Genomic DNA, 14,392 nt, shown 5'->3' on the forward strand with positions numbered 1-14,392 from the left:
ACCAAGTATTTAAGCGAAATGGAATATAAAGTAAAAGAATAATTGGTGTAATTAATAGTTAACTAAAGTCACATATATCGTTTATGTCAATTTAGTAGAACATATCGATAATTCTCGCATTGCTAAGATCATTCCAAGTGTAATTTTCAAGTGAATCTCTTTTTCCTCAAAAAAAGAAAAAGAGAAAAAGTTACCAAGACTATATAAAGATTAAAGATCTCATTCACACCAATATGAAGAGTTCTGTAAAAAGCTTGTCCTTGGAAAGGGATAGCTGATTATATTCTTTGTGTTTGGGAAAGTAAAGGTGCATTTTAGCAGGGAAAAGCTAGATCTTATTGCAGCAAATAATGATTGCTGTCACAACTCACCATCCCATACAGGCTGCTCCTTAGGCATTTGATTATTCAATGGTTAAAGGAATAACTATGATCACCCAGATACATTCTCCTTTAGTTATGACGTTGGTATGGTAGGTCCTGAATTTGAACCTTTATGGGATGATGGTGAGTCTAGATTGGCTTAAGGATATTGCATCCAATTACTTGAAGTCACTAGTACTTTTGGGTGGTGTTGAGGTCAAGTTTTGGCTCAACTCACTTGAAAGAGTGCCTACAGTCGCTATCCCATTTAGACCGTTCATTGGCATTGATTATTCAACCGGTAGTCAATAGAGGAATTATTATGGTCCCGCTAAGGTAGGATAGCCACAAATAATCCAATAGGGTTGGGATTGTGTCTAGTGTGTCAATGCACTGGGACACGTTAGGATACCAATATGTGACCATATCCTAACGTGTCTAGTGCACTATACATTGGGCACAAGTCGCGTCCAATCCGGTAATCCCCACCCTTTTCCATTACACAAAAAAAAAAAAAAAAAAAAAAAAAAAAAAAAAAGACAAGATTGCTGTCCAATTAAAATATTGATGTGCTAAGAAGAAAATTGTGAATTGTGATGCTCCTAAGGGAACCAAATTTGACAAATCCCAAGATCTGTTCTAGTGCTTCTATACAAAATGAGTGCACGTGGTGTTGTATTTTTTAAGTCAGAAATAAATCTATCCAAATTGCATGTAGAAGATAAGAAATTATGAAACATGGGACTCGGTAATGATGTGGCCTTGTAGTACCTAGTTGTTATTCAATTAGTGCTGCTCTAGGCAACATGTCAATGTCTGCATAATTAAGCTATACACGTGAGATATGACTTATATTGCTGAAGATTAGACTAAATAGCTTCATATATATGCAAGTTGTTTTCACATAGTCATAGGTATTTGTCACAAACCAGGGATTTTCTGTCAAAAACACTCAAGAAGTCCAGAAGAATCTAAAAAATGAAACTTTTTTTTTCTTATGATGCAATTTGTCTCCGAAATTGCACCAAACAACACACAAAATTCATTAAAAGTTTAATGCACTGAGAATTGATTAAGAGGTTTTGTCATTGAAGAAGAAATACAAAATGCAAAGATTAGCTGGCTTCTGAGGAGGAACAGAATTCAAACAGATTTTATTCCTGAATAGCTTTTGAATTTCATATTATTCAGTACATGCTAATATTTTGCTTTTGCTATGGCCTACTCTCTTTTTTTTTATACCCATTTGATTCTATGTAGATTGTAAAACATGACCGAACTTGTTCACTTTGCTTCCTTATTCTATTATTATTGCAAGCATTCATGCATAACGATTTGTTGGACACTAGACACCTCTTTTAGAAAAAGTACTAAAGTACCAGGTTAACATTACCTTTCATTCAAATCAACATTATGTACTTCTCATCAATAGTGATGATCATAACTTTTATTGCAGTACTAGTTTGGTTTTTCTTTATGAGATTTGGGTGTTCAACTCATGGTACATCTGAGATGTCCAATCCAGCCATGGGTTCTCAACAAATAGAGTGACATCAATTGAATGGCATAAACTGTTTACCTGGGCTTTTGAACTGTCCTTGGTCCAATAAGGTGAAAGCGTAAACTTAACTATTTTACTCTCTATCCACAAGACACTTTGAAAATCTCGTAGATTGATAATGCGGTAGATGGAAAGTTGACGATTAACATATTACACTCCTTATAACCAAAGTTTACTATTTAATCAAGGAAAATGTTAAAAGATATTACAAATTTTATTATATAAAATTTACCAAGTAGCATGAGAATAAGTGTGATTGGTGGATTTTAACAGTGTAATAAATAAATATTTGAATTACTTTTTTTGGGGGGGGGGGGGGGGGGAGATTGATGACACATTAATTTGTAAAAGTTATTGAGTAAAATTTGTAATAATTATTGAGTAAAATTTGTAATATCCATATCATTACTCATTTAATCAAGGGAACACCCTGGTTTGATGTGAGCAAATTTTAAGTGCATTATATGCTCAAATTAGGCCAGAACAGAACATGTATACAAAACATTGACTTAGCTTGTTTAGAGGACAATCAAGTGTCATTTGATTCTATGTAGATTGTAAAACATGCCTGACCATGTTCACTTTGCTAACTTATTCTATTAATAATGCAAACATGTATAATGGTTAATTGGAACTGAACACCTTGTTTCTCAATAAAAAAGGAACTGAACACCTCTTTTAGAAAAAAGTATTATGTTAACATTAGCTTTCATTAAAAACATCATTATGTACTCATCAATAGTGATTTTGACTTTTATTGCAGTACTCAATTTGGTTTTTTCTTTATGAAGATTTGTGTGTTCAACTAATTGTTGCTTGGAATATCTGTGATAGCCATTAGCCAATCAGGCCATGAATTCTTAATAAACTAGTTCAAGGATTCTTCTAGCTCTAGAAATCAAGGGAAGTCCCTCAATTAGTAGAATGACATCAATGGAATGGCATAAATTGTAATCCTGGGCTTTTGAACTGTCTATTCTCCAATGTGGCGAAAGCACAGACTTAATTTAAATGGTTTGTTCACATTCGTTTATGTCAATAATTACCATTTTATATACATCCCAGCCTTCTGGCCAAACTATTCCATTCTCTGCCTATGAGACATTCAAGAAACCTCATAGACTAATAGTGTGGTGGATGAAATGTTGACAATTAACTATTAACTTATTTGAATTACCTTTTTTTTTTTTTTTTTTTTTTGGGTGATTGGTAACACCTCAATTTGTAAATGTTATGTAATAAAATTGATAGTATTATCTAGCATCACTCATTTAACCTTGTGAAGACCTTGGTTTGATGGGGGCATATATTAAAAGCATTATAGGCTCAAATTAGGCTGGAAAAAATACACACAAAAAAATTGACTTGGCTTGTTTAGAGGACTAATGACATTCGAAGTGAGTCAGCAGGTCGGTCCAATTTGTTTCTATTTGAAAGTTGGAATTTTCTTTCGACCTTAGCATCAGTTTTATTGAGTCTTAAAGGGTTGGTTAAACTTAAAATCCTAAAGCTGATTGGTGTGCTTTATCACATTTTCCACATTGCAATCTATCAAAATCAGAGAGTAAAAAGCAATGACCATATCCCTTAAGAACACTTCTAATTTTCTTGTTCTCATCACTAGAAAGGGACATAATTAGAGTGGCCTATTTGTCAAAGGCTTTCATATTCTTTATTTGCTACAAGCTTTAAGCTCTGTGTTATAGATGGTTAAGATACTCACGCTGATTGGTGCGCCTTCATCACATTTTTCTAAGGGTCTTGCAATCTATCAACAATAAGATTTTAGAAAGCAGCAATTATTTCCCATAATAACCACCGGGCCTTCTAGCCCAGGTGGTACCCGATCTCCTAGTGACCTACCAACTCAGGGGTTCTATCCCCTGCATAAACACTTACCCAGCAAAAAAAAAAAAATTATTTCCCATAATAACACATCTGATTTTTCTTGTTCTCATCGCCTATCTAGGGACAAGCTGCCTATTTGTCCTCCCATATTTGTCAAACGGACGGAGGAGCTTTCATGTTCTATATTTTCTAAACAATTTTTTTAAGCTAAGTGGGGTTTTGCAATGGAGTGGTTGTGCTTTTGACATGGCAAAGGAATCTATTCTGCTTGTATGAAAGTAGTAATTACTAAGTGCAGAGAAAGAAGTGATGTTGACAGGCAAAAATAGTTTCTCTTCTAGGTAAAGTTTTAAGAATATCCTTTCAAAAATCAACAACTTTGTGCTTTATAGATCATTGATAGGCTCATAGGTACTCATGCTTTGGATAAAATGGTTACCCCCAAATTAAACATGGCTTTGAAAAATCAAAGTTAGTATTTGTTGCATAGTCACTGCCTTATAAGGGGTGCCTTCTTTGTAATTAAAAGTGCCTTTGGAGAAGGAGATTCAAATTTTCAGCCTTCCTAGTTATACAAAATAATGCTTCTTCTTTTTTATACCAAATTTACAATGTTGTGTTTCATGATTAGGTGAATATAGACATGTAGGTGGATTTAGATTTAGATATTGTATCATGAGAAGAGGCTGCTTCAATTTTTTTTTTTTTTGGTTTGTTTCCATCAATGTCATCATGTCTTCAAAAGTAAATTTCTTATTGGCCGTTGACCACAAACTTGTGGGCACTACTGACACCCAAAAAGATTGTTATGAATCATAAAAAAATGAAATGACCCTATACCCAATACCCATCAGTGTCAGATGTACAAAAAAAACTTTGAACTAAAATTAAACAAACAGCTGTGTGACTGATCACCTCACTTGTAAACTATACCCGGCCCCACATTAGAATTTCCCTTTCTTTCTTCGAATTCAAACTTCCAATTTTTTTGTGTCAGTGTTCACACTTTGTGTGTGCACTTTGTGTGAAACCTTATGACTTTAAACTCTCATAAGTCATAAGCCCAATATTATATATATCCCCACCACCAGACCTTTCCACACCGATTGTTCTCTTTCCTCTTTGTTTTTTCTAACTGATCTTGAAGTTTTCCTCTTCCTTCTATCCTTTTGTCAGAAATCAGAGCCTGCACTCTCCAGTTCCTTGAAAGACTCTGTATTCCTCTGTTTCTTAATCTTCTTCTAAACAGAATTTCTTACTCTGTAGAAACAATGGATGCAGAGAAGAAGAGCCCAAAGCTAGTGAGACTTCCTCCACGGAGAGGCCAGGTTAAGGAGAGGATATTCAAAGAATTGGCAAAGGATATGAAGAGTACCATATCGGCGGTCGGAAAGAAACTCGGCTGCATTGGAGGCTCGGCTTCCAATGGTTCAGAGGGGGATTCATAAACCTGACCCAGATGATAGAATCACCCATTTTTGTCCTTCGCACGATTTCTTTAGCATTGGACTAAGTCTCTTCAGGTTCCCCCTTCTTCTTTTACCCTGGTATTGGTCTAGAGCAGAGTTACTGATCACAATTTCTAGGTTGCATTTATAGGAAGACAGATTAGAAAGTTGAAGAAATAAAAAAGTGGGGTATGTCTGGCACAGATATGGTAATGTATTATTCTCAGACAATTCGAAGTAGAGAGAAGAGGGGTTTGGTTTATTGGGATGTTATATGTATTATTATGTCATTATAGTTTATGTTTAGCAAAAAACAAAAATGTCATTATAGTTTATGACAGATATGGTTTGTAAATTATAGGTAATACTTTTGGTTTTTCTGATGTTAATTTTCTATATGGGTAATAACATCTTGCAGTTTTCTTCTCCATTTCCTTAAGTTTTAGAAGTGTTTGGAGTTGGGGTACATATGTTATTACAGATTCCCCTGTTTCTTCAATGTACTGATTATTGAAAAAGAAAAAGTCATAGGGTGTTATCTTCTTCTTCTTCTTTTTTCTTTTTCTTTTTCTTTTTTGGGTTCTGAATGAAGCCGATAAATTGTTGTTGGATTCTGGATTTTTGTTTTCTTTGAGTTGAAGAAAATTCTTTGGCCAAGTTTTTGTTTAATGCTTCTGTTTTGGGTGTCGACAATTATTGCCTAGTCAAAAGTTAACAGCACCTAATTAGCTCTCCTGTCTCTACTTTATGGTTGGTAAACACAATTTGTAAATCTGGAATTCGACTGGCAATTGGAAAGCATTGTTATTGAATATAAATTACTGGTAGACACCCCTTCTCTTTCTTAAAACTCTTTAGAAATTACTCTCTTTTATCTTCATTAAAGATAGTGATTAGTGCAAATAGTCTTTTGATGTGGGAATATATTTGAAGTAGTATCAATTCTATTAAGGTTTCAGTGATAGGTATAAAACTTATGGAAAAGCCTTACAAAAGGGGTAGGAGATAAGGGTTATGGAAATAATTTAATACTATTAAAAAAATATTGGCTTTCTGCACTTTTGAGGCCAGTTAGGACCGGCTCTTTCTCAGGGAGTATTTGTTGAGCAAATCTGCTTCTTCAAACAAAATTGTTTCCAAATCCTAGTAATATTCCCTTTACTTATAAATAATATGATTGAAATACTATAAATTTTATTTATTTATTTTTTTTGCCAACTTTTGAGATTCCCACATCTGCTCAAGGATTCCTTTTGTCTGTAGATGAAACAATGAGAAAGAGGAAAAAAATATGACACAGAAAGATTTGAGAGATCATTACTATACTAAGATACATCAATAAGAACAACCTTGCCATTATAAAACATTATTAAAATGCATGTAGTTCAAGGGAAGAAGCACGTTCTGAACAAATGCCCCGTTAAAAATTAGTATGGAAGTGTACTGATGTAGTCATAAGCAGACAATATCCTCAGGATTTTGTTTGCTTCAGCTGGACCTGTGCTCAAACTTTTTTAATCTGTGTACAAAACGACATCTTAGCATGAGTAGTAGGATATATATGTTGTCATTATCTAATTTTGTGTTGTTAATTGGAAGTTTTAGCAGGCAAAAGTAGTGTACTAGATAAGCATTTGCTGAGCCTGAGTTTCTTTGTGCAAGAGCATGTGATGTTTGGACCCTAACCCTATCTCACTGTGAAGTTAAAACTTTTCTTAAAAGTTGATATGGTTGTTGTCATTGGTGCATAGAAAATTGATATTGCTTGAATTAAAACAGGTCATGTCAGTCGTGAAAAATGTTATCTTGAACATTACTCTTAAAAATGAAAAGTTAAAGCTACTTGTGCAAGGAAAAACTATTTTCCTTGGCCTAAATTGAAAAATCAAAGAGATCTTTATTTCAATATGGATTGCTTTAAAGGTCATCATCATAAATCTGTAACTCAATCCATTTCCAACCGGCCAGTCCTCATGTTTGTCCATTCTCAACCATTCCTTATTTCAAAAGAAAATCCTAAAATGACAGAGAGAGTAATAGTAGACGGGTTTGGTTTGGACAACTGGAGGAGGGTTTAAGAATAAAAATTTTGATGTCTTTCTTGGATTTCTCGCACTAGTCCCTTTGTTTGTTTATGGATACAATCCCACAAAATAGTACAGTTGTTTATTACTTAAGAAAATGCGTTCACACTACACACACACACATGTGCTCTCATCTATCTATTTCTATATATACATAGACCCCACTTGGTCTCATCCATACCACAGAAACCACACACCAATATCATGGAAAATAAAGATACTAAGTCATTGATGAAGAAAGCAAATGCCACCCTTCTTCCACCAAAGAGAGGTCAGATCAAAGCAAAAATATTTGAGGAACTGGTTGAAAGTGTGGTCAGTATAACAACAGGAGGAACAGGAAAAAAGAGTGAACAAGATAGTAGCAAAAGCAACCACTCTTCTAGTAAGGAAAGCAAGGTTTGAGAACAAGCCAAGTATACTTTGGCTCTTTTAATCTAGATAGTGAGATTTAAGGATTTTGGGTTTTGAAAATAGGAGGTGTTGAGTTTAAATTTTCATGAAAATGATGGAGGGTTTGTATAAGTATTACATTATTCATGCATGTATGTAAGATTCCCTTCATCTTTCCCTGAATGTTCTCCTAGGTACTTGCTTTGCAACATGATAACAAGTTTATTATGATGTTCTTTTAATGTAATCTTTTCTTTTCATTTTTATTTATTTATTTATTTTTATATGTGACTTTTACTGATTTCACCATGGACTTTGTTCTTATTTTTTATCATTGCACTTCAATTTTTTTGTGGAGAGAGGAGGGTAATTGGAACTAACATTGCATCCGTAGGACAAGAGAAAAGAAAAAAAAGAGAAAAGCTTAATTTGAGTTTTTAATTAGCTTTTTTTTTTTTTTAGAAACTTTAAGTAGCTTTACGGTAATAGTTTATTAGATTATTAGCATGTATAGTTCTTTAAAGTCTTATTATTCTTTCTAATTACGTCTATATTATTGCCAACTTTTAATAAATAAGAAAATAACACATACCATTATAGCTTATTGTGTTTTTTTTAATTAAAAAAAAATTGTGGAAAAAAGCTCTACCTAAAATAGAAACAAAAAAACTAGGGTTTTCACTTTTAAAAGCATATTTGGAAAAATGTCGTTCTAATTCGCAAATTTTGTTTCTTTATAATACAACTCTCTCTCTCTCTCTCTGCCTTAACTGGCATTGTCTCTTGAATCAAATTTGGCATCTTCTATACATATTCCCACTAAAATTGATTCTAATCTAGACAACTATGGAACAGAATTATTTCAGTTTTAAATTAGTTTTTATATTTGTTAGGTCCTAAAGTATTAGTTTTTTATATGATGAAGAAGGATTCTCAAAAAAAAAAAAAAAAAAAAAGTATTAGTATTGGTGTGTATCAAGTTGTGAGTCTGTTGCCAAAGGCCCTGTAGTTGAATTGGCACCTCCTCATGTACAAAGTGCTTGAGGTTCTAGGGGGGAAAAAGTTCGAATTATGGGGTTAGTAATATATGTTGTAATTATCTCTCAAAAAAAAAAAGTTGTGAGTTTATTGTGTTTTAAAGTGGTTATTTAAGATCAAGTTAATGATATAAAAACTGCTCAAGAAGTATGTGCTCAATAAAAGTGGAGTTTATGCATTCTTGAATCCAACCTCAATAGTAGTCGATAGCAAGCTTGATTACAACCTCAATTCTACTCGATCGGTCCAGTCTTGAAGGTGAAGTTTATATTTCCTCGATAGCAACCTCTACACTATCTCAATAGATCAAGATTGCAGAAATCAACAATACAAAAAGCTTAATAACTTGTTTATTTCAAACTCAATCCAAGCCCTACTTGTTGACATATAAAAAAGGAATTATAAATCATCCCCCAATAAAGGTTTTAAAAAGAGAGAAAATATACATTTGTGCGTTTAAGGTTGTGTAACCAATTTTCCCTCAATTTTACAATACTGGAGAATTCAAGAACACTTGAAGTTTGGTTAGTGAAAAAGTCAAAGCCGCAACACCACAAAGATTTTTTTTTTTTTTTAAGTATATATTTTATCTTTTCTATAATTATATTTTACTAAAATCTCATTCTTAACACCATCCTCCCCAATTAAAAATAAATAACTTTTGAAACTTGATAACTAATATGCATTGGTGACAAATTAAGCATCCAAAATATATATACATATCATAAAATTATAATAATCTGATTATCATAATTGATTAACATGAAGTTACACTTGGTCAAATAAACAATTTTTTATGTAGTTACTTTTAACTTTTTATCCTTTTGACAACTAGTTATGTTTGTTGTTGTTGTTGTTGTTGTTTTCATAATTATGTAAACGGCAGAATGTTCTATTCATAGTGAAAAATGAAAACCATCGCATACAATAGTTTGGACTTTTGGAAACTTGGAGAGCACTCCTCTAAGTCCAACCAAACTAGAGGACAACTACTTCAAACCTTACTTTTCGAGCTCACAGATGGGGGCTAAACGTTAAGTATGACAAAGTTGAATAAATAGAAATGACATGGACAATGCAATTAAACGTGCTTGTAAGAAACAACTGTATCTCATTATCGTTGTTGTTGTTTTTTTCAAGAATAAGACAACTGTGTGTAGAGCTAGCTGGACAACCAAGAACAAATAAAGCCAGCCAATCTTATCCTCTCTTTCTAGTTGGGTTTTTGCTTCATTTCTATCCTAGTACAAATTTTTTTCAAAAGAAAATTAAAGCATCTTCTTTATGAAGATTGTATGACTTCTATAATAATTTAATCTCAGGACTTTTATGTTAAAGTATCCAAAACCAAAACAACTAAAGAAAAATAATCAAAAACATTAAGTTTTGTGGCCTTGAAAGCTGTGGCCAACTCATTTTTAATTATCACTGTGGTATATCATACGAGAATTATTCAATTATTCTATATTAAACTATTTTTACTAGGTTCTCCCAAAAAAAAAAAAAAAAACTATTTTTAATTACTAGTATATAACTATATTAGAATTTGATTTTGAGAAAGAATTTGATTTTACGTTCTAGAAAACGAGCATTTTATGGGGGCCACCGACTCCACACACAACCAAGCCATAAAACATAGGCATGTAAAATTCAACAATTGCGACACTTCAATCCTTAAGGGTTGGAGACTGGAGAGCATACTAGATAAAATCAAACACTTTTGACAATGAAGCCTTGCCAGCAAGTTGGATAATGGATTGCTAACGTATTACATATGCATCATGCATGACATAAAGCCTGTGATGTAAGAAAGAAAGTGAGTCTGATCAAGATTTGAATTGAGTGAGTGAGTCCCCACTTGATTTGCCTTCCATCACTTGCATGAAGGGAATAAGGTTCCTTAACTGGGTTGTATATATCCACCAACGCACACATTAAACCGACAATAATTATGGTAAACTAGGCCCCACATATCCATTTTTATATGCTCTACCAAATTGACATTAAGCAAAACTATGGGTGATGAACCTTCTTAGGTAAAAAAAAATAGAAGAAACCATATGTAGATTCAATGTAAAAGATTTTGTTTTGAAAGGTGACAGTATTTACTGTGTATTTTTGATGTGATGATTATTTTACAAGTATAAAATTCTTGTGTGATATAGGGAGAGCAAAAGTTAGGATTAAAGTTTTCAAGAGGGAAATTCATACACACATACACTTAAATTAGGTTAAAGTAAAATTTCTATCTTATATCAACAACAAAAAGTGACAGTAATATAATATCTGGTAATAACTTTTAAAAAAAATTATGGAATAAGTATAAAAGGAAATCAACCTTAAACATTAAGGATTCTTACCCTAATCTATATATATATATATAAACGTGTATGTTTCTCATCAAAGGATTTTCTAAATGAGTTGGCCATATGCATGAAGAATTATCTTTAAATTTAGGTTTTTTATTCAAATACTTGAACGGTTGAACCATAATAATTAGTGGTTACGTGTTTCTAGGTTCTTCCACTGTCATCAATTTCTAACACGAGTCTTAACTTAAGACTCTTAAGTCTTTAGCTATTTAAAGCGAAATGGATAGAGGTTGGTCAAGATCAAATTCTTTGATGAAATATAATATTACTTAACATATGGACAACAAATGTTCTATTTTCTCTTTTTCTCTTTATGATTTTTATGACCTCTCATAATGTGGGAAACTTTCAACCTTTTCAAACGTAAAGAGGAAGACTCTTGTGGTTTTTGCTCCATTGTAAGATATTGTGTGCCATGGGAAATAGAAAACCATCAAACACAAACAGCCTGAAAATTAATGCATGTATTTTATTTTACAAGCCTTGGACTGTTGTCCTTTTTCCCGAAATCAAGCTTGGACCGTAGGGTTTGGATCGAAAGTATTAGGGTGTTCACACTTCACATCAAAATGTGGGATCAGTGAATTACATTCTCTGTATGTGAACGCAGTAGGAAAAAAAAAAATACACACATTGTCAAAACGTGATTTTATAGTTGACTATTACTCTAATCAATTAATTAGACCACAGAATAAAACTGAGAATTGACAGGGCAATGTAGATTAGGCAGTACTTAGTAGTTAGTACAACGACATTTAACTGCTTCTGATTTTTGAAAGGGCCTGCAAGCTTGTTTCATTAGTCCTGTTTATCCAAATAATCTAGAATCTAGATTTTCAAAGATAATATAAGAAGTGCATGCCACTCTTTTAAAAGTGCCTTCGAGTGCAAGCCAAGTTTCTTTATTAAGTTCATATGCCCAAAAAAATATATATTTTCAAGGATTTTATTCTACACATACATCATCATTGATCATGAATTAAATTCTTAATCTTATAGATTATTATTGTCAATTGATCTACTTTATATCATGTAATTTCACGTGCAGTGGTCCAAAATGAATGCCACGTTGAGTACCAAATGGACCTTTAATAAGAAGGAAAAGTATTATGTGATCAATATTTTCTGTAATGAAAGAGTCCAAAGTCAAAATCTATCAGAATCATTCACATATTTTTCAATTTGATTTTTTGTCCTTAGCACATGTGGCATGTAACAGTCAGGGATACTGAAAAGCTACCCAACTTCCTGTCATTCTCTCATGGCGTCTAATTTGACCATAGATCTTAGCATTAGGTCAATGAAGCTAAGCTGAAGCGGACAATATCAGTAACTTTGGCCCCAAAAAACAGGGCATATTTGCATGCCCATGCGTGAGGGTGGGGGATGTTAACATCAATAGTCAATGCATCAGACTTCATACTTCCATTCACACTATTGTCGAATTGACGTATTGCAATTTATGGAGTTGGATTCATGAATCATGAATGATGAAACTCATTGGCTATTGGTTTTATATATAAAGAATAGAAATCCATAGCAAATAATGGGGTTGCAAAGAATATAGAATTAAAGATCCTTTTTTATTTTCAAAAGTAACCAATGAACATTTTCAATTGCAGCAATGCACATCGATATGGTTAGTTAAATGAAGACAAATTAGGCAAACAGGGTGGTATAACTATAATCTAGCTAAGTCGATCGCCATAGGATGAAGAAGAAAAGAATCGACAAATAGAGATTCGACCATTTAAAGTATTTATCTGATAAACAATGAGAATTGATTGGTGCAAACATCTTGTATACCTTTCAATTTATAACACAAATGTGTCCTCAGAATAATCGTTCTTTATTTAAAAAACAAATAGATAAAATCCTCATACTTATAGTGGTCCATCAAAAAATAAAAATACTTAGAGCATCCTCATCAAAGATTTCAAAAAATTTAACATTTAACATTTCAAAAATCTATTTTATCTATTTTAACAACTTACTTTACAATACACCCAACATCAAAAATATTATATTTTTTTTACCACTTCATTAAAATATACTTTCTTTATTATTTCTTTATTTTTTAAAGAAAAGAGGAAAGAGAACCCTATAAAATATGTATATATATATATATACATATATATTTTAAGATGGGAGCTACAGTGAGCTTTCATCACCATATATATATATATATATATATATATTTTAAAGATTAGCATCCTTGATGAAGATGGGTTTTTAGTGGTTTTGTTGCTAAAAATAGCATTTAGCATTTATTAAACCCTTGATAAGAATGCTCTTAGAGCATTCTCATCAAGAATGCTAAATATTTTAGCATTTACCACTCCACTCTTAGAGCATTCTCATCAAGAATGCTAAATATTTTAGCATTTACCACTCCAAAATCCTACTTTATCAATTTTAACATACCATTTTACAATCCACCAAACATCAAACATTCTATTTTTTTTACAACTTCATATAAATAATATTGTTTTTATTTTACCATTTTCTCTCTCTTTCCACCACTTTCTTCTCAACGGCTAGCCACTATCAGCCACCACCACCACCACCATAAACCATCAACATTCAACAGCAAACCCAGACCCATGGCCAACCCACTGCCACCACAATTAGCATCCATCCAAAAATCAACACCATAGCCAACAACAACCAAAAAAAAAAAACCAACAACAAAAAAAACTAAACTAAACTTGAGAGAGAGAAGGCTCACCGTGAGAGGAAGAGAGGGAGGCAGAGGATAGAGCAGCGAACAAAACCCACAAACTCAAGACCCACGACGGCCACGGCAAGCAAAACCCATCAAACCCAAGACGGCCACGGCAAGCAAAACCCATCAAACCCAAGATCCATGTCTCAGCCACAACAACCCACCTCAATCACCACCCACACACCTCGATCTCAACCCCAGCCAAAACCCACCACCCCGAATCTGTGCCAGGAATCATAGTGAATAGTCTTTGAATTGTCGTGAACATTCGCGATTGCAAGGCGATAGCTAGTGAAGCAGTCCCATTTCAACGAAGAAGTGCCTCTCGGGTCCATGATTTGGAGGTAGATTGAGATGTACCCTGGCAAAGCTTGCGAGTCTCCTTTCGGATACACGAGAAGCCTGCAATCGTAGCCGCCAACCTCGAAGTACTTGCCCCATAGAACGTAGACCCACGAACCCAGACCCACAAACCCATACCCATGAACTCAAACCCACAAACCCAAACCCACAAAATCGCCAGAGCACATCAGACCACGACCCATGACCATTGACGGAGCA

The sequence above is a fragment of the Quercus lobata genome, chromosome 8 (genome assembly GCF_001633185.2).
Source record: "Quercus lobata isolate SW786 chromosome 8, ValleyOak3.0 Primary Assembly, whole genome shotgun sequence".
Classification (NCBI taxonomy): Eukaryota; Viridiplantae; Streptophyta; class Magnoliopsida; order Fagales; family Fagaceae; genus Quercus; species Quercus lobata.